The following is a 21316-nucleotide window of genomic DNA, read 5'->3' as shown; positions in this document are numbered from 1 at the left end:
ATGGAAGATGCCGTCCTGGAGAGGAATTGGGAGCTGCCAGGGTTGCTCAGGGGATCTCCAGGGACAGTATGTGAGTGTGGGTGGTTAGTGAGTGGCACCTCATAAAAGGAGTGACCGTCCAAGGTGGAGTCTTCTGGAGGAAAAGGTGAACCTGAGGACACCATGGGCTAATGAGGGCCCTGCAATGCCAGGAGAGGCTGTGAGGAGCCAGAAGGCAAAGGGACACAAGACTGGAGAGTGGGTCAGGACACCCTCTTGGAAATCCCACGGGCTGGATCTAGTGCAGACCTCCCTTGCCTTTTTGCCAGTGGAGACACCCATGGTCCTGCCTAGCCCCTTCCTTGGCCCTGGAGCCATCAAGGGAAGATGGAAAGGGCCTCAGCAGTGAACCCCGTCTGCCTGGGTCTGCTTCCCTCCCCCAGCAGCACGGCCAGTGGAGGGTCACCCCGTGACCTCAGGGCACCATAGTCCCCTTGCTCTGCAGAGCAGCACCGCAAGCTTGGGGCCCTGCAGGGAGCATGGGGAGGGAGCCAGGAACGGCCGGCCAGGCCAGCACGGACACGCTCACCTGGGAAAGGCTCTCTGGGGAGCAGGGAGGACCCTGGAGAAGAGCAAGGGAGCATTTGTGTGCCTGCAGGGAGGAATGAATGAAAAAGAGAAACCTCTTTCTGCAGGCCCCAGCTCAGGGCCGGCTGCTCTGTCACCTGCCCAGGACTCCTGTGCTGGCCTGGGGAGAGGGGCTGACACTGAGGGGGCACAGTCAGTGTGTGGTGGGCATCTCCTGGACCCGAGACCAGGAGTCCTCCACTTTCACTGACCTCCATTTCCTCATGCCATGGTGAACCTCCATCCCTGGGGCTGATGGGGAGCCTGACACCCCTCCTGCCCCCCAGCAGCTGCTGTGCCCTTCAGAGGGGCTGGGGGGGTTAATGCCCAGAGCTCTGCAGCACCGTGCAGTGGGCACTGCCATGGGGCCAGCCCCACTGGGCTGCTCTGCGGGGCTGGGCTGGGGAGCAGGCAGGGGAGGTGGGAAGAGCTGGGGAGAGGCTAGGTGGGGCTGGAAGCGCCCAGGAGAGGACAACACCAATGTTAGCTTCGATGTTTGCCCATGCAGGGTGAGGACACGCTCCAGTGGGTGTGTGGTGCAGAGCCCAGACTCCTGGAAGGGAGCCGAGACATGCAGCTGCAGGAGAGAGGAGGCCGGTCTGTGCCCTTGGTGGCATGGACACACCGACAAGGTGCCCCAGGGCATTCGTCACCCCCCAGCCTCTCCCATCGCATATTTCCAGCACTGGCCCCTCATCCCAGTTTATGGATGGTTTTGCTCTGTGGCCATCTCCTTCCTCCTGCTGGTCTCAGTGCCTGTGTCGGGGAAGAGCCAGCCCTGCCCAGCCTCTCTTCTTACCCAGACCTTGGCAGACCCCAGAGCAGGGCTGTCTGTGAACCCTTGTGTGGGACACGGTTGGGGCTTGGCTGGGGCCAGGCACTGGGGGGCTGCAAAAGAAGGAGGGCTGGTGGGGATGGACACTGAGGTCTGCTATGGGGACTCTGGTGGGGGACGTTTCCCCACCCCAAACACACCCTGTCCTGTGCAGTGTCCGATGAGGGGGGCCGTGGGAGCATGTGTTGGGCAGTGGGGCTGTGCTGGCGCAGGAACGGGTCACAGGTTGGAGCCCTAACACAACGATCAGGAGGTGGAAGCAAGGACAGGCTATGAAGGAGGAATTTAGAAAGATGACCTGAGCATGCAGGTCTGTGTTTCGGAAAGGCAAAGCTCACCTGGAGCTGATGGGGGCTGCAGGCGACATCAAGAGCCAAATGAAGAGCTTCAGCCACTGTGTTTGCAGTAAAAGGCTGGACAAGGCACAGGCTGCTGAATGATGAGAAGGGGTTCATAACAGCAGACACAGACGGGGCTGAGGCACTCAATGCCGCCTTTGCCTTAGTCTTTGCTAAAAAGGTCTCCCAGGCCTCTGCTCAGTGAAAGGGCTCAAGGAGGAGGAGAGCACGTATTGACAGGAACCTCAGGAAGTCCCACAAGGACAAGTGCCAGTGTCTGCCCCTGCAGGGGACTCCCCCTGGCAATGGCACAGGCTGGGGGCTGCCTGGCTGGGGAGCAGCTCTGTGGGAAAGGTCTTGGTGGGCAGGGAGCTGGACAGGAGGCCGCCGCGTGCCCTGGCAGCAAGGGAGGCCAGCAGGGCCCTGGGCTCTACGACCAGGAGCACGGCCAGGAGATGGAGGGAAGGGACTCTCCCCCTCTACCTGGAACTTGTTAGACCACATCCAGAACACTGGGTCCAGTTTCCGCAACCCCAGTGCTGGAAAGGTGTTGGCAAGCTGGAGCGGGTTTAGTGAAGGGCCCTGAAGATGCTCAGGGGGCTGGATCACTTTCCCTGTGAGGAAAGGCTGATGAACCTGGGCTTGTTCAGCCTGGAGAAGGCATGGCTGAGGGGCACCTCACAGCAAGGGAGCCCTCACCTTTTTCACCAGAAGGCCAGCCATGCATTGGAACAAGCACTGGTCACCCTGGGAGAAGGTACAGTCCTCCGTCCTTGCAGGTTTTCAAGACCCAACTCGATTAAGCCCTGAACAACCAGGTCTGAATGTATACCTGACCCTGCTTTGAACAGACGGTTGGACTACAGACCTCTCTCTTTTAATGCTGCAGGCCTGATTATGATAGAAATGGTCAGACAATTTTGACAAAAAACCAAAACAATGAAGAAGTAAAGAAAAAGATCTAAAGGGCAGAAATAGTTTAGTATAATTTTCATCTTTTGAAATTCTTTGTGTTCTTGTCCTCCTTGTTTTGGTTCATTCTGATTTAATATACCAGTCTTTGGGGGATTTTGTGACCTTTTCTTTTTTTAGAAGGAAAAGCCATTTCCCAAACGGATCTGGGATGCAGCTACAGGGACACAGATGCCTCCAGTCACAGGGACACAGGCGCCTGGTGCCAGTTCAGGTGCCCTGGGACCCTCTGCCCGGCCTCTATCAGCAGCCTCCGAGGGGCTCTGGTCTTCTGCAGGAGACCTCCTGCCCTGTCTGACAGCGGCCAGTCCCAGGCAAACACCTCGCCTACACTGGGGCCTCTGCAAGTGGCACTTCATGTCCATGGTCAGACAGCTGAGCTCTGCCTGGAAAGAGGAAGAACTGCTTGCAACTTTTAAAAAGCACATGAGCACCTTTTCACCAGCTGAGATAACTGAATACTTTTACTCAAATGACAAAGTTTTCCTACCATGCCAAAATGGGAATTTCCAGGAAGTATATTCATCGCAGGAGAAGAAATATGCACCTTCCCTTGTACTTGCATTGCTGAGACTCTGGCCATTATACCTGTATTTAATCTCCCAAATCTTTCCACTTGTCCTGATGAAACGACCAGGCTCTAAGGCATCTTCTCAGCAGACTATCTGGACCTGTGCCCTTTCCATTGCTCTCCTGTTCCACCCTCCCCTTACTCCTTGCTCAGCCAGATCCCTCTCAACCACCCAGGTGCTGCTTTGAGCTTCAGGGAGTTACAAGCCTGCCCTTGTCTCTCAGCAGTCTAATTGACTCTTCAGCCAACTCCTACATTCTGTTTATATCTATCCTTTCCTATCACTCTGTCTAAAACATTTCCAGTGAGGTTACCCGTGTGGGTGGTGAACCTCACTGGAGGCAGCTTGAATGGAGCACAGAGTTGAGGAGTGTGGTTGGTTGGTTGTTAAATTTTACCATGCTTTCCTTCTGTTTGGTGGCAATGAAGAGAAAGCCTGCTGTGCCTGTGTGCAGCCAGGTCTCTAAGGAAAGCAGGTGGGAGTTGGTGCAAAAGAGGCTGTAACCTCCAGCTGCAGACTTGGGTGGAGAAGTCTGATGTCAGGAGAAGTGATGCGAGTCCCAGGCGGCCCATGAGAGAAAGGGTGGGGCTGGGGAGGTGAGGAGGAATGTTGTCCATGCAGTGCCTGACCTCAAGGAGCCTGCTTTTCCTATTTCATTAGGAAATCTTCTGCATCAATATCAACTGGAAAATGTTGTGAACACTTTTGCTGTGAGTGGAAAAAAGTAAAAAAAGAAAGACTTCAAAGGAGAAATTCTTTTTTACTAGCTGTTCATACGATTATCTCTTAACCGCACTCCTGAAACCTCTCCATTAGCTGCCCAGGTCTTGAACACTTGCAGAAAATCATGGGAAGAGACATGGCTTCTTGTGTTTTAACGAGCCCCATGGTGTATTTGGTGCCGAGTCCATGAACCTCAGACACTGAGAGGAAGTTGAAGAAACCTCTCAAGAGTCAAAGTCAGATGCCAACTCCAAAGTTTCTTGGAGCCTTAATGGGTCCCGCTGAGGGACATTACGGACAAAGCCTCCCCAGGGGCTGCTTAGAGCAGAAAACAGGAGAAAGTGATGACAAGTAGACAAAGGCAATGTAAAGGAACAGATTCTGAGTAAAGCTGGCTGTGTTCCATGAAGGCAAAGGGCCAAGCCCTGACCCCCAGCCCCTGGGAACGGAGATCCTGTCCCTCACATGTTGCTCAGGGCTCTTCCTGGGGCACTGCAATGCAGGGATGTGCAATGCCAATTGCAGGACTATGGTACTGTTGTGGTGTAACACCAGCCGGCAACTAAGCACTACGCAGCCGCTCGCTCACTCCCCACACCCAGTGGGATGGGGGAGAGAATAGGAAAAAAAAAACCCTCATGGGTTAATATAAAGACAGTTTAATAGGAGAGAAAGGAATGAAAAATAATGATAATAATAATAATAATAATAATACTAAAAGAATCAGACTATACAAAACAAGTGAGGCAATGCAATTGCTCAGCACTCACCGACCGATGCCCAGTTAGTTCCTGAGTCGCGATCTGCCCCTCCCAGCCAACTCCCCCACTTTATATACTGGGCATGATGTCATATGGTATGGAATAGCCCTTTGGACAGTTTGGGTCAGCTGCCCTGGCTTTGTCCCCTCCCAACTCCTTGTGCCTCTCCAGCCTTCTTGCTGGCTGGGCATGAGAAGCTGAAAAATCCTTGACTTAGATAAACACTACTTAGCAACAACTAAAACAGCAGTGTGTTATCAACATTATTTTCCTACTAAATCCAAAACACTGCACTATACCAGCTACTAGGAAGAAAATTAACTCTATCCGAGCCAAAACCAGGACAGGTACAATGCTTATGGGTCTCTCCTGGGTGGGGCGAGTGGGAATGAGGTCCTGGTGCCATAAGGTTAAAGCGTCTCCTCGTAGGCCTGGTGGTTGAGATAACAGCCACAGCCAAGGGGAGAAAGACCTCGGCTCTCTTGGCGGCTTTTAGCCTTGCCTGAGCCCTCGATCAGCATAACCACTGGCTGTCCTATGGTGTCCCACACCTGGGCCTCTTTCCCTGCAGGCTGTAGACATCCACCTTGCTTCCTCCACCTTGCTCTCATCTGAGCATCTCACTACCCTTACTGACATCTCTCCGTCCTCCCTGGACGTTCCTTCAAACACAAAGCCATGGACTATTCCAGATTTCCTCAGGGTGGCCGATTAGACCACAGCACTGCCCTTGGAGTGACATTTCGTTCTCCTCATATCCAGTCTCAACCTCCCAAGCTGCACTTAGTGGCATTCTTTCTTTCTCATGCTCTTTTCCACTACGAAAAAGCTCCATCACCTCTTAAGCCATCCTTCAATCACTCTCAGACTACTCCTATACTGCCTCCATGCCACCGGGCCAAAGAAGCCCAGGTCCCTCGTCCCTCTACACAGGTCATGTGCTTGAGGCCCAACTCCCACCTTGGCAGACTTCCCCTGGACACTGTCCAGTTCTCCCCCACTCCTCCCAAATGGGGAGCCGCACACTGGGATACACCCACGTGTGGGTGCTGTGCTGCTTTTGGCTGGGATAGAGTTCGTTTTCTTCATAGTAGCTAGTACGGGGCTATGGTTTGGATTTGTGCTGGGAACAGTGTTGATAACACAGGGATGTTTTAGTTACTGCTGAGCAGTGCTTACACAGAGTCAAGGCCTCTTCTGCTTCTCACACACCCCACCAGCGAGAAGGCTGGGGGTGCACAAGAAGTTGGGAGAGGAAAAAGAGGAACTAGTGAATGAATCCCTTATTTTTCTTTACTTGGGTGCATGGCTTTTGCTTTACCTGTTAAACTGTCTTTATCTCAACCCATGAGTTTTCTCACTTCTACCCTTCCGATTCTCTCCCCCATCCCACCAGGGGAGTGAGCGAGCCATCAGCCATCACTTCCATCACAAGCACATGAACAATCCAAGTGCTTCCTTCTACCCTATCACTTACTCATCCACCTGCGACCTCACAAGCACCTGCACAAGCCACGGGCCTCCTCCTGCCCTAGCACATCTGCACGGAAATACCACAACACAAGCACCTCCACAAGCCACCTCTCCTTTCAGTCCCACTCACATCCTCACAAAACACTCACCTCAAAAGCACCTTCGCAAGCCTGGCCTGCTTCTGCCCAACCACCTCAGCACTCAGCACTGACATCGCAGGCACCTGCACAAGCCAGGGCCCTGCTCCTGCCCTATCACCTACTCACCCACCAGGGACATCACAAACACCTCCACAAGCCACCTCCAGCTTCCTGCCCTAACTGCTACACAGCCAACACTGACCTCACAAGCACCTGCACAAGCCACCTGCGCACTCCTGCCCTATCACCTCCTGCTCCACCACTCACAACATATGCTGCAGCTCAAACCAGGGACTGCTCCTGCCCTAACACCTACTCAACCACCTGTGACACCACAAGCACCTGCACAACCCAGTTACATACTCTTGCCCTATCAACTACTCACTGAGAACGTAAGCAGCTGCACAGGGCAGGGGCCTGCTTCTAACTAGCAGCTACTTGGCATCATGGGACATCAAAAGCAGCTGCTCAAGCTCAGGGCCAGCTCCTGCCCTATCACTCATGCACCTAGGACCTCACAAGCACCTGCACAAGCCAGGTTCCTCCTTCTTCCCTATCACATCTGCAGGGAAATAGGACAACACAAGCACCTGACAATACCAACACACTTCTGGAGATGAATGGGAAAATTCCTGGAGAGCTAACACAATGGACTTGCCTACAACATGGACAAAACCTGACTAGCTACCTTGGAGGAGTCTGTGGCTGATCCTTTGGAATTCACCTGTCTCCAGAGAAAGCCCAAATGCTCCCGCAGATGCCTCGGAGGAGTCCCAGACAGATACAGGGCACGGACCTGACTCCAACACACACAAAACACCTTGGGTAGCTACCTTGCAAAAGTCTGGGATGGCTACCTGCGCAATTCAGCTGTCTCCAGGGGAGGCCAAAACACTCTGGACGTTCCTCGGAGGAGTCCTGAGGAGCTACCGGGCATAGACCTGCCTCCAACACAAAGAAAACTCTTCAGCTAACAGAATAGGAAAATTGTGCTGCTGCTACCTGGGACTTTAGCTGCCTGTCAGGAAACTCAAAACACTCTGGCAGATGTCTGGGAAAAGTCCTGACGCAAAAACAGGAATGCACCTGCCCCCAACATACACAATGCTCTTTGCGTAGCTACCTTAGAAGATTCTGGGGCTGCTACCTGGGAATTCACTCATCTCCAAAGGAAACCAAAAGACTCCTGGATATTCCTGGGAGCAGTTCCAGAGAGCTACGGGCATGGACCTGCCTCCAACATGCACCAACTCTTGGGGATCTACCCTGGTGGAGTCTGGGGCTGCTGCCCAGGCCTTCAGCTCCCTCCACAGCAGGACAAAACACGTTGGCAGATGCCTGAGAAGAGTCCTGGGGAGCTACAGGGCATGGACCTGCTTCCCATTTCTATCAGCAATCAGTCATGATTGGAGCAAGGGCAAAGCCTGTATATTTCAAATGCATTTGAGTTACATGACTCTTCAACATGCCATGACACCATTTCACTAGACTGAAGGCTGACAGCAGTGTACCAGGACACTCCTTTCTGGACACTTCACTCCTGGGTAGAAATCCTAGACGCTTCCTTTAAGGACAGAAACCCAAAGAGCTAAAAGAAGTTCTTTAAAGTCAGCACAGCAAAGAAAGCAAGCAAGCAAACAAAAACGGCAGGGAAACCCCTGAGGCACTAATGAGGAACAAAGGGTCTCCCTTTGGGAGTCCACTACCCCTCACAAAATGGACAAGTGGCTTAAAAAGAGATTCCTGCAAAGAAACGGCACATCGAAGATAACCTTGATAACGCCAGCACAAGTGACCGCCGTGGACACGGCAGCGCTGACCCTTCTCCTGCTCCTCCTACGAGCTCTTCGCCAGCCACGTGAAGATGCAAAACCAAGCATGAACGAATCAGATCTGAGAAGAGCCTGGCCCCAAAAATTAAAAATGATCAGGAAGTCTGTTTGAAATACGGCTTCACATCCACTCTCGCGGATGAGGAACCTCGCCTTAAGCACATGTCGTGCCTTGAGATAGGAGCTAAGGACAGTATGAAGTTACCCCACGAGCAGATGTTCAAAACCAAAGCACCCAGAACACGCAGACAATCCTGCACCATGTTTTCAGCGATGTTTCAAGTCACGTGATACTCAGTCCACGACTTTACAAACATCATTAAACTTAACGATAGCAGCCTCCTTGCAGGTTGCTTACTCAAAGCAAAAACCAAAAAGCCACGTACCCTCGGGGAAACCCTTGTCCTTCCGGGTGGCTGCTGTCTTCCCACGGCTCTTCCTCAAAGCAGGACAAATGACCGTGAATTTGGCAGTCCACACAAATTACGAAGCACACTTACTCCTCCGACAGTCATTACCTATGGGCCAGAAGTCCTCCCACACCCCAGAATGCCCATTACTCCTCCAGCAGTCATCCGCTATGGACCGCAAGTCCTCCAGACCTACCTACCTACCTACCCACCTACCACCCACCTACCGACTTACTGGAAATGAGTTGGACCACAGCAGAAGTGACACTGGCCAGCCGGTCACACACACCAGACCACAAATGGTAGTTACAAGACAGAAAACACAACATAAACCACCAGAACTGTAAAAAAAGCCAACCCGAAGCCACAGCATACACAAATCAAAGGCCCCTATCCAAACCCTAAACAGGAAACAAGCTAAAAAAGGACTCTACAAAAAAGCAATCCACCCAGAACACAAGAGAAGCCAAAAATAACATAACCCCAGGAACCCAGGCCCAACAAACCCAGATCCTCTCCAGAACAATAGCACGCTTTAATCCTGACTCGCTTAAACTCTGGCATCCCAGAACCCTACCACTCTGTAACCCTTGCACACTGTCACCCTAGCATCCCAGAACCCTAGCACACTGTAGCCCGAAGATATCCAAAAAATGAACCCAAACTCCCTGGAGATCTCCGGCTGGGCCTTCAGGTGGCCCCGCCTCTTAGAAGTCCCAACTTTGAAATGGGAATGGGACAGCATCCCTCTTCACATCACCTGTCATCCCCGGAAAAAGTGCCTGCCTTAAACACTCCCGGGGAGAAAGGCTGGGGCACTTGGAGACTTTGTACTGGCTCACCCATCACCACGGGGCTTCAGCTCCTCATTTCTGTGTCAGAGCCACCAAGCATATGAGCCCATTCTCCCTGAGACACCCCTTAGGGCAGCTGTACCCAGAGCCAGGCGGCTGCATATGGCCTTTGCTCGATGGGGAGGTGCTTCCTGGGAGCAGGATCTCTCCTGGGGTCACGGGGAAACTCTCGTCAGGCCTGGATGCTGCTGCGCTACTCCATTTCTCACCAAAAACCAGGGGCGGAGGAAGGCTGCTTTGCTGGCCTCCAAGACAATCAGCTCACCTGGGATGCTCTGTGGCCACCACGCACCTTTGCTGTCAGACGGCTCTCAGCCTCAGTACTGCTCTGCAAACGTCTGTCACCTCACTGCAGGATGCTCTCCAGTGCACAGCATGTCTCCACTGGCTCTCCCTGGGGACAAAGCTCAAAAAGGAGCAATTTGCTTTTCTTTCCCCCACTCCCAGAGAGCTGCACAAGAGACCTGCCACCCCCAAATCAGCTGTGTGACGGGGACACCACGTACGAGCTGCAGACGTCGGTCAGGATGGCTGCAGGAATGGGCAAGACATTCTGCGGTGCCCCCGGCACTGGCAGAAAGTAGAGCTGGAGACAATGGGGGAAGCCCAGGGCAGCTGGCAGCCAGCGGTGGGGCCCAGCAGGGTGCAGTGCCTGCAGAAATGCCCAGCTCCTTGAGCCTCAGCCGAAGGGCTGCAGCACGGGGCCGGCACCAGCTGGGGATTCGCTAGGAAAAACCAGGCAGGGCTGACCCTGAGTCCCCGCACGCAGCCCCAGCCCCGGGACCTGATCACCTGTCCCTTTGCCCATCGCTGCCACGGGATCCAGAAAGCAGCGCCACCAGCCCTCACATGGTCCTGAGCCATCTCTTCACAGCTGCTGGACATGGAGCCGTCCTGGGACTCAACAGGCCTAAAAACAAGGGAAATTGCCCAGAATTAAGCTGTTCTCAAGTTTTGGCAGGCAGCATGTTTTTCTGAGATGCCTGGAGGTGCCGTTCCTGGGGAGCGCTCAAGAAACAGGGCAGCTGCCTGTACCTGCGGGCAGGCAGTGGATTGTGTGCAGTGGGAGTGAGCAGTGGTTTGTGCGGCTGTTGAATGGAGTCGAGCTTTAAATGTGTCCAACCTGCTACTCCTGCTTCCTTTTTCCTTGCAGGTTGCATTTGGAGTTTAGATGGGGCCGGGGGGAGTGTTAAGCAAAACCAACAAGCAAAACCAACAAACAAGCAAACAAACAAACAGCTGGGAAGGTTTCTTCCCCCTAGCCGGGCTTTTTTTCCTCAGTCCTGAACACTCTGCGTGCAATGATCATCACCAATATTAGGGCGCAGGATTGGGCACAGGGCAGGGCTTTTGCACGCAGCACATTCCTTGAGCTCTGGTAATGCACCTCCTGGGAGTGCTCAAGAAATGGGGCAGTCGCCCATAGTTGCTGGTTTTGGTCTTTCTCCCCCTCTCTCTCTCTTTGCTCACTGTGCCTATTTCTTAATTCCTCCCTCTCTGTCTTTAGCCCATCACCATTTTTGGTCGTCTTCTTTCTCTGCCCACCTCCCTGTCTCTATTTTCTAATTCCCCCCTCTCTCTTCTATAGCCCAGGGCTATTTTTTTCTTTCTCACCTTTCTCTCTCCCGCTCCCTTTCCTTCTCTTTTTTCCTATCGCTGTGTCCTGCTTCCTGGTCGTCTTCTTTCTCCCTGTCCTGCAGCCTGTCCTGTAGCCCCTGCTCAGCTGGCTGCGCCTTCTCTCTTTCTCTCTGGGCCTCTCGCCTGCTCCCCGGCCCTTTCCGCTCTTCCTCCAGCTCGAGCCTGGAAGCCATCGCTGTTCTGTCCTTGCTGCCTCCCTCTCCTGACCCGCATCCCTCTCTGTGTTCTCAGCCTCCGGATTGTTTCCCGTCCTTCTCTTGCTCTCTGTCCCGCTCTCTGTCCCCTGCCTCTCCCTTTCTCTCTCTCAGCCTTTTCCCCTCTGTGCCTCTGTCCTGCTCCCTGTCCTTCTTCTCTGTCCCTCTGCTCTCCTCCTGCCATGGGGCCTGTGGAGGAGTGGGTCCAGCCGGGGGGACGGTGTCCCTGCAGGGTCAGACAGGAAGAAGGAGCGCCCAGTGCATGCCAGGGCTGTAGTCCTGGGGTATGGGGCTGAGGGGCGGCCATGTTGGTTCCCAGGGCATGCTGGGAGCTGTAGTTTCCAGCACTCAGCTTCCTAGTGGCCATGTTGTTCTCAGGTAAAGCGGGAGGCGCAGTCTCTGCTCCAGCCACAGCAATTTTGCCCAGGTTCCTCTTTAGTCAGAGCATACTTCTCTTTATAAGAACTCTTTGATTACTGCAAACACTCCAGTCCAAGGCACTCAGCAGGTGGCTATGGCAACCCCTGAGATAAGTGGTCTAAAATAAACCAGGTAAAATAGTGAAGGGATAATAATACGGTTTTAGTTCAAATAAACCATTAAGTGTGACTAATGGCTTTACATTTAAAAAATATTCATACACCGCATTTCTGGGCCTACACATTAGTAATGGTTCGAGTTGCATTGTTCATCCCACTGCTGTAGGTGGTCTCCAAAGAATACTGTTAATAGATGCCTCCTGCATTTGTTAACCCAGCACTCAGCAGGAGAAAAAAGTCTTGTAGCTCCACAAAATAGAACTGTTAAAGGGAGAAGAGAGAGGGGGGAGGGCTCAGGGAGGCAAGATTACCCCTGCAGAGAGAGCTACAGCCCCTTCTCAGAGGCTGACCTCACTAATTTAATGTGAGTCTCTCCTCAGTATTTAATTTTTTTTCCCCAAACCATCTCTATTGGACCCAAATCAAAACTAGCAATTAGCAGCTGGCTGATAAGTGCTGTGCATGCTCAGGATGGGACAGTCATTACCCAAGCAAAGCTTATGATTTAAATAAATAGTCTAACCTATTTCCTTAACTTGTGGTGAGGAGAAGTGGAGCTGGGATTGTCTGTTCCTGAGGAGCTGGTCTCCTGCGATTACTCCTCCAGCACGACTGCTAGCCCGCTAGCGACGGGGAATTGCAAGAAAGCAGAACTGAAATTTGCTGGAGCTACTCATGCTGTTTCTGGTGGGCAGTAAACCTTTAGACATCCTCATTTCAGAATATAGCCACAACAAAAAATGGAGGACCGTGTTCCCTCTTACCCTCCTTTTCTCCATATAGGCTTCCTGTCTTCATCCTGCCCTTGAACAGAGCCTGTCCCTTCTCAGCTTTGCTTTGCCTTTTGACTGCGGGTCACACAGAAGCAAATAGACCTGTCCTAACATCAGGGAAGAATTCATCCTTCAGACCTGGCAACTACCCCAAGGATTTTGGGTCACAAATCCTGCAGCAATCCTTGCAGCTTATTTAGTTGGTTCACCCTGAAGCATCTAATACATAAAAGATTATGATGTTAGTTTTTTCCAAAGTACTGGCATTATGAAGCAGACATAGTAAACATAGAGTGGGGTAGGTCCCTTTTTTGGGCATCCTCCCTCCTTTCTAGGTCGTTACAGAAAACCCAGAAGATCATAAGCAAAGGGGCTTTGTGGAGTTAGCTTTTCTTGTCAACAACAACAACTATATTTGAGTGTATTTACGCTGAGTAGAAAGATGGGTAGCTGTGCCTTGCACCAGCAGTAAAGCATTTACTCTACAGCCCCTGACCATGTCCCCTTTTCAATTCAAAAGTATTGTCTTTCTGACTAAGCTGCTCCGGTCTGAAAGAGAAGGAATGACTAGGAAGCAGTGACTGTGAATGTGCTGTTGTATTACCCGGCTAGACATTAGGTCTAGCCTACAACACCTTTCAGAGCGCGGACAAAAGTTGGCTCTTAAGTCAAAAGTTGCCTAGACACTGGCTGTTCCTCAGAAAAAAAGTAGTTAAATAAAGAAAATCTACAGTAAAAACACTAAAAGAAGAAAGTGGCTTTTGGTTGATAGAAAGATGGAAAAGAAACTCTGCGTGAGTGAAGTGGATATGTATGGAAAGCAAAACAATAGTCCAGATGACAAGAAGAATGAAGCCATTGAAATGGTCAAGGCAATAGGGGCTTCAAGAGGAACGGAGGGGAAAGAACTTCATGAGAGGTTGTCGCAGGAAGACTAGACAGCAATATATTTCAAAAGTCAATCTTCTTTAATGATATCAACATAGAACGTCCAAGTGAACAGGAATGTTATGTTGTATTGAGACACAACAGCCAGATTGGACAGGAATATCAGGTCGTAAACACTGCGATAAACACAACTTAGTTACAGGTTCAGGGTGTCAGCTGGGAACTATCACTACACAAACTATAACCAAATGTAAGCTTAAAATGATGACTCAAAATGCGCACTCACTCACCGGTAAGGCGAGGCACTCAACCCCGGGGAGTTTCCTTAGATGGCATCCCGATGGAAGGGGAGAGTCTCTGACTGCAGACCCGCTGCTCCAAGGAAGACAGGCTCAAAGGGCTCTTCCGGCGGGCTCCATTTATACCCGAAGTCGGATCGGGGCTTGTGGTCATATATGGTCAGCGGTCTGGAAACTTCTCCTAGCCGAGGCATTTCATTGGTTGAGGTGTTTCTGGCAGGCTCGGGTGGTTGGGGTACGTGACTTGGGGCACTCTGTCTACGTGACTCCAGTCACCACGCAGCTGGCCAGCTCGACCCCCAAACCGTGGCTTCCAGTTTTAAGTCTTTCCTTTCAGCAGTTGAGAAGTTTTGCTCTTTATCGGGGTGGGTGCACCTGCCACACTCCACCCCGTGACCACAGTCACGATCCGACTGGTTTCTTTGGAGTGGTGGTACAGTCACCTCTTGCCTCCAAAGTTAAAAGGGAGCGCAGTTTCGGTGAGAATTGATGCTCATCATGAATCATCATTTCTTTGGCTATTTTACAATTCTAACGGAACATCTGCTATTTGGCTTAGTTCTAAAGGAGCATACGTAACAACGGATATGAACCTCGTTATCATATGTTTAACACAACTTAATACAATACAAATGGCAATTATTATGATTATAACCACTATCAAGGATTGTAAAAGACTGGTTAACCATCCGACAGGGAAAATCCGAATGCACTGGAAATCTTTCCCAACCAGCTGATGTTTAATGCGGCAGCAATTGCCTCTGAGTCCTTTGCTGCTTTCTTCATTTTGTCGATTTGGGTTCGGAGGGGTATGGATACATTTGGGATATAAACGCAGCAGTCATCTACTCATCAATTTAGCACTCCATACTAAAGGTGTTCCTTTAGCAGCATCAGGTCTACTCCCGCTCGGTGCTGGGCGGTCATTTTGCTGGTGTGTTGTAATTGTTCATTCAAGAGTTCTAAGCTGTCAGATGTAGAATTGGCTCAAATAGATACTTGCATCAATAGGTCATAAATGGCTTGTGGGTTTTTGAGGGAGGCAGTCCCCATTCCGAACATGGCCTCCAGCCACTATCCCAGTCGCGTTTTTGCTCTTTGCCACGTTCCCTTCTTTAGCGGTTGTATCTCCCGGGGGCTGCGATCCCACCACTTAGGGGCTATAGGCCCTTCTCGGTAATGGGACAAAGGGAAGGCAGGGCTACTGTGCAGGCCATCCCGGGAACAGCTGGGTGTAGCCGGGAATACAGACAGCCACTGGAGTATGCCGACTCTAGATTGGGAGGCGCGGGCACATCAGATGTTTGGCATATGCCTTGTGTGGGGGCATGAAGAGGACAGTTCCTGTAAGCGTTACATTTTAGGGCAGTGGGCCACACATAGCTGGTATTACTACACAGACAGCCCTGTACCAAAGCTTCCTGAATGGGGCGGGCATGTATCATCACAATAATGGCCTTTTATCTATGTTTTTACATTGCATTTCTGTTTGGCAGTCCCAAAGTGTTGTGTTTTTTTTTTTTTACTGGTGGTGCCCCATTCCTTTGCGCAATCCAGTCAGGTCCCCATGTGCAATTGAGGGGATGTTTTTCCCAGGCTCCCTTGAACCCTGGTTCTTGACAAGCGTTGGGGCAATTGCTACCATTACCCTCGGGGTGTTTAATACACCAGGTGGTGTTTAACAGTTCAGTATATTGCAGGGAATGATCATCTGTTTTCCATTGGTCATGATGTTCAGTAATTCCCCAGGGAACATTAAAGCATGGCATTGTACCATTAAAACTCCACCCCGTGGTGTTATTAGGGGTAGGAAGAGGTAATTACACTTTGCCTTCCATATTGAATTGGCATTTATTGCGCCAGGTGACCAGCTATAGATGGTATGAGTGTGACCTCCATCCTTTCCATCCGTTCCCAGACCCGGCTGGAATTATTGCACTGTTGCCATGGGAGTTCAAGGGTTAGTGATATATTAGTGGTTTGCACAAAGATTGGTAGGGGCTCCTCTACTGACTTAGGACTGGGCAGACAGGCTGTTATTGAAGTTAAGTTCACCCTACGTGCAAATCCCACTATCAGTTGAGCCACCACCTTGCTGTCCAGGTTCTTGTTGTCCCTGCCCGCTGTTGTTACTGCCATCAGTGGGAGTGTCCGAATAGTTTGCTTTTCCATAGTCCTGCAAGAGGACACAAATTGCACCTCGGGCCTGGGGACCGGGTCTCAGAAATTAGGAATTATCCGTCGAGTACTTATGCGATGGCCTTTCCCTTTCCTATCTAAGGCCTCCCAGGCATGTAAGCCTCTGGGTTTCGCCAGGGTCATGGGTACAGTGCCAACAGAGGGCAGTTTTACCATGATGGGTTGGCCTGTATGTTCTCAATGGGAACTGGCCCTTTTGCTTGTCCGGTTTGGGAACGTCGCCCGTTAATGGTCCCGTAGGACAAAAATGAGGTAGGTACCATCGTTTGCCTGCCAGCATATCGACTCCCAATATATTTCCCTTATAAAGGCTCAGAGCCACCTCCACAATTTTTGGTTTCTATCGGGGCGGGTGCACCTGCCACACAGGTTAACTAAACACTCTTCCACCCCTCCATCCAAAACAGAGGGCAAGTCTCTGAGACCGAGATAGAGATAGGGCAGGTACGTGCAGAGGCAAGAGAGGAAAAAAGCTTACTTAAGAATATAACTTTTGGTTCTTAAAACAGTTAGCAGCATACAGTGAAGAGAAAGTGCAATCAGAGAGCAGAACACCTTAGCCAAGCAGCACCTCCTGACCCTGCCCACCTTCCCCTTTAAGCAGGGTGTATGCTGCAGCCAGAGAAACCGTTGCAAAACTGCGGCTTCTGGCAACTTATTCCTGAAATGCACTAGTTTTCTTTTGGAGAACTGCAATACTGGGATGGATTCCCCAGTGCTCAAAACTCAGTAGTGTCTATTTCAACCATGGGCTTAAAAGTATACATCATAGGCTGTAATTTGAAGAACTCAGTCCATAAAAACCATGATTAAACAACAAACAATAGACAAGCGAAAAAGGGGGGCAAAAAAGGAAGAAACCATACACACAGGAAGTCCAATGGCTAACCAATTTCTATCAAAATGTCCATCGCAAGTCAGTGGTGTATCGTGAGAGATCCACTGTTTACATTTCCAATACTACAAACAGTATCCTGATTTTCATAACATGACATGCAGCATCCAAACCACAGAAATGTAGAAAAGGCACAGGCAAGGAGAAACACATCTTCATAGCATTACATTCAATAGCTGTTTAACGGTGAGCCTTCTTTTAGAGCTGTCCAACAATGCTGACTAATCCAGGTGACCTGTTTAATCAGACTTAATTGTCAAAAGGATTAACAATATCTAAGCAAAACAAGGCATGTATACATTAAAGAAAACAGCACGGAAATGTACTGCTTGTGAACTGTTTACAAAAACATACAAGATGTTGGATGGCACAAAGCATATAGTGCTAATAGAAACGGATTGTTTAAGCTAAGCGCTTAACATAAACTGTCCATCTCTACTATAACAAAGAATATTTTAGGGGATTAAAAAACCCATTCCTTATGAAAAATAATGCTCTGAGCAAGAGGAGAATGGCTGACTGGCTCCCAAAACTGGTGACTGATTACGAGTCAAAGCAGAGTAAGCTGCTGCTCTTGCACCCTTCACTACACGGGAGCATCCTGCCTGTTTAGCTGGTATTGAGGCAACTGGTCACAGCAAACTATCCAGGGGTGACTAAGGACTTGGGCTGCAGTCAGTCTTTGATGTGGGTTAACATGAAGCATTTTTGAAAGAAGGTCCTTAGCTGTATCTGAAACGGTATTCCAATAACCACCGCTGAGAGACAACTTCCCGCTACCTATTCGGGCCAAAATCTCCTCTGGGGTATCATCAGGACCAGTTACAAAAGGAGGGTAGCCAGCAAGCATGGTATAAAGTAGAACACCAAGGCTCCATATGTCCCATGCAGCATCGTAACCTTGCCCCTGTAAAACCTCTGGTGCAGCAAAACTTGCTGTGTAACATGGACTCCTCAGAAGACCGTTTTCTACTCGTAGTTGTTTTGCAAGGCCAAATTCACAAAGTCGAATGGATTCTGGATTACCAGATTCATCAACATAAAGAATATTGCTAGGCTTCAGCTCTCCATGAACAACCCCTTGCGCATGGAGGTACTCAACCGTTCTTGTTATTGTGAACAGAACGGCACTAGCTTCTCGTTCCGAGAAAAAAATTGTCTATGAATTTTATCCAGCAGTTGCCCTCCTTTCGTAAGTTCTGTTACTATGTATGTGTATTTTCCATCATCATGCACATCCTTTAGGGTAATAATATTTGGATGGTGGCCATAGCGCAGTAGGATTTCAATCTCCTCTGTTGGATCTCTTCTACTCTTGTCTATAATCTTTACAGCATATTCCGTGTTTAAAGCTTTATGAATACATCTCTTATAGACAGAGTAAGACCCAACTCTGATATCTTCCTTCACTTCGTATCTGTCAGTAAACTGAATGCTGTTCCTGTGCAACTGCGGGACAACGGAATGCACTCCAACTGTCTGCACTGCCTGGCTTTCGTCATTTGATGCAATAGCTACAGAACTAAATCCCCGAACAAGTTGATGCGCATTAGCACTGGGTGGGAGACCAGGCAAATCTTCTGGAGTTTTTGCTGTAAACTCAGGGTCAAAATAAAACGTATCTTCAGGTCTGCCAGTTGCAGGTTTAAAAGGGGATCAACTTCTCTCCTGTACAATTTATCCCAATCTATTTTGGAAAAAAATGCATGCCTCTTAATTTCTTCAACTCCATCTAGGCCTGCTCCTAATCTGTTTGCTGGGTTTCTTTTGAAGAGCATTTGCAGAAGACTCTCTGCTTCCGGGCTCAAGAACTGGGGCATTCCAAGTTTGGCCTCGAGAATCAGTGTCATGGTTTCTTTTCTGTCTTTCCCTTGGAAAGGCAGAGTACCAGTGAGCATTTCAAACATTACAACACCAAAAGACCACCAGTCTGCGCTCCGTGTAAGGCCTCCGCTCTTAATGACTTCTGGCGCCATATATTCCACTGTTGCACAGAAAGAGAAGGCTTTTTTTCCACGATCAATTGACACCTCACTTAAGCCAAAATCTGCTAATTTGATATGTCCTTCCTCATCAAGAAGGATGTTTTCTGGTTTTAGGTCCCGGTATATTATTCCACCACTATGTACATGGTCTAAAGCAAGTGCTAATTCTGCCAGGTAAAATTTAACATCGTCTTCTGTGAACATCACCCTACGTTCTCCACATGCTCCAATTGCCTCTATTAAATTTTTTAGGGCTGTTTGGCAATGGGCTCTGTCTCCGGCCATATTATAGTTCCCGTTTGGATTTAGTGTCGGCCACGGATTTCTCCCTCCTCCCACCTGTCGTGCTAATTCCGCATCCTTAGTTAATACCTTCTCTCTTTCATCTGGGCAGAATGATTCTCGGAATAAGATTTGGGTGTCCCCCGGTTAAGATTGTGTCCCGTGCAGAGATTTGACAGTAACTGCGCCCGTGTTTCTGCATCCTCCCTTAATCTTGGCATTGTACACCCCCATAAGGCTAAATCATTTGGGTTCCACGATGGATTAGTATAAACCGTCGATGTGGGGCATGTATAGTCATCCACTGGCCGTAAAGCGGCCAGATTAGTCAAAACATTTGAAACCATGGGGCAAAGTCCCACCCTTGCTACAGGAGGGTCTGGGGGAGGTCGGTACAGGGACTGTAAGGTGGGGCAGGAGTCGGGGAGGGCCTTGTCTGGTCGTCGTTCGGGGCTGTAGCCTTACCTACGGCCAAAGTTACCTTACAGGTTAGTTTTTCCCTCAGCCCCTTTTGCCTCCCTGGATGTTGTCTCTCCCGCACCCATTCATCCCACACATACCAATAATCCATGTGTCCCGGGAACCGGTACTGAAGTTGGTCTCGCACAAAGGTCAGTCGATGTTGGTCAAAACTCCCTTGTGGTGGCCACTGATCTTCAATATCTCCATGGCGGGTGATGAATGGCCACCATTGTTGACATAGAACTACTGCGTCCTCCTTCAGTAGTGAATTTGCACCACAGATTTTTTCCCAGTTTTGTAATATCTCTGCTAAGGGCGTCTCCCTCTCTACTCCAGTTACGTTACTCATGATTTAATCCGGGTGGGACTCAACCCCCCCCTTTAAAATCTCTCAACAGCTCTCTAATCTGGCAAGGACTCGAACCCCCCTTTTAATCAGACGTCTTCTGTTGATCAGACTGCGTACAAACTCGTGTGTGATTTATGCTGATCAGGCTAGGCACCTCGGGCGGGACTTGAACCCCCCCTGAATTCTGTCCTTTTCCCTATATTGAATTTAGATTTAAGGGATTTAACACTCACCACTCTAGCGATTCGGTGCGTCCCGTGTCCAAAATCCTCGGGTGAACTCACCCTGTGCTGCCAGTCAGAGGTTTGGATCCAAGAGGTTCCGAGAGTGACCTAGGGTCCCATCTGGGGTGCCAAACTGTTAAGGGGGAAGCCGCTGCCCGAGCATTCACACACCAATCAAGGAGTCGCACACACACCACCCGAGACTTTAACTGCTAGGACCGGCGTCCCTTCGCAGCGGGCGACTCCAGTGAGCCGACGGGTGCCCCTTTCGACTCCTCACACACACACACTCACCCTCGGGCGCTGCTTCTTCCCTCAGGCTCCAGCCAAGGTTCCCCAAAGCAGACTCTCTAATCAAGGCCTTCAAAATAAAAGCCTAATTTAGTCTATCTATGGTGCCCAAATTCAGACAGCTCAAGCTGGCTGTCTCTGGAGAGGGAACCTGAACACCACAATCCCTGGGCAATTATGCCCTTACAATCTAAATTCCCACCCCTCACACCATAGTCTGGCCCAATGGTAAGATCGAGTCTGGGGTCATCTTCTCTCTCATTGGGTGCTTTTTCTTGTCTCTCGGCTGGTTCTTCCTGCTGTGTTTTAGGCTACTTGTTACTATGTCTCCTTTTCCTGGGGCAAACTGGCTCTGGGGCTTTCCAAATCTCTTACTCCTGCCATCAGATTATAGGTGAACGTTAAGCAACAGCATTCAGCAAGTTATGAGTCCTGCTTTATCATGAAGGACTACTTTTAAGCAGCTAAGCAAAGTCCTTAAAGCCCTACAAAACATATTAACAGCCTCTCTAATTTCTATACGTTCCTGTGCTATTACAGCCTAACAGCCTTATGCCATTATTGCCACATGCTGTTTAGGTCTCGTTCGGGTGTGGTCTGCATGGTCCCCTAGCTCTGCTTTGCCACCTTCCACAACACTCGATCACTGATTGCTGATAGAAATGGGAAGCTCTGGCAAGACTGAGAGAATGAGGGAGCGTTATGTTGCTAAGCAAGCCCCGAGCCTCAGCGCTGGTGGGGCTGTGAAAGGGCTGCCAAGGGAAGGTGAGGGCCAGCAAGAG

The 21316-nt window shown here is 50.2% G+C and overlaps 1 pseudogene; it reads right to left on the bottom strand.

Annotated features, from left to right (window-relative positions):
* Positions 1-9994: 9994 nt before the first annotated feature.
* Positions 9995-19150, bottom strand: LOC127025938 (ribosomal protein S6 kinase alpha-3-like; annotated as a pseudogene).
* Positions 19151-21316: the final 2166 nt, after the last annotated feature.

The sequence above is a fragment of the Gymnogyps californianus genome, chromosome 26 (assembly GCF_018139145.2).
Source record: "Gymnogyps californianus isolate 813 chromosome 26, ASM1813914v2, whole genome shotgun sequence".
NCBI classification, from domain to species: Eukaryota; Metazoa; Chordata; class Aves; order Accipitriformes; family Cathartidae; genus Gymnogyps; species Gymnogyps californianus.
Note: the sequence above shows the minus strand (reverse complement) of the source record. Positions and strands in the feature narration are given on the sequence as shown.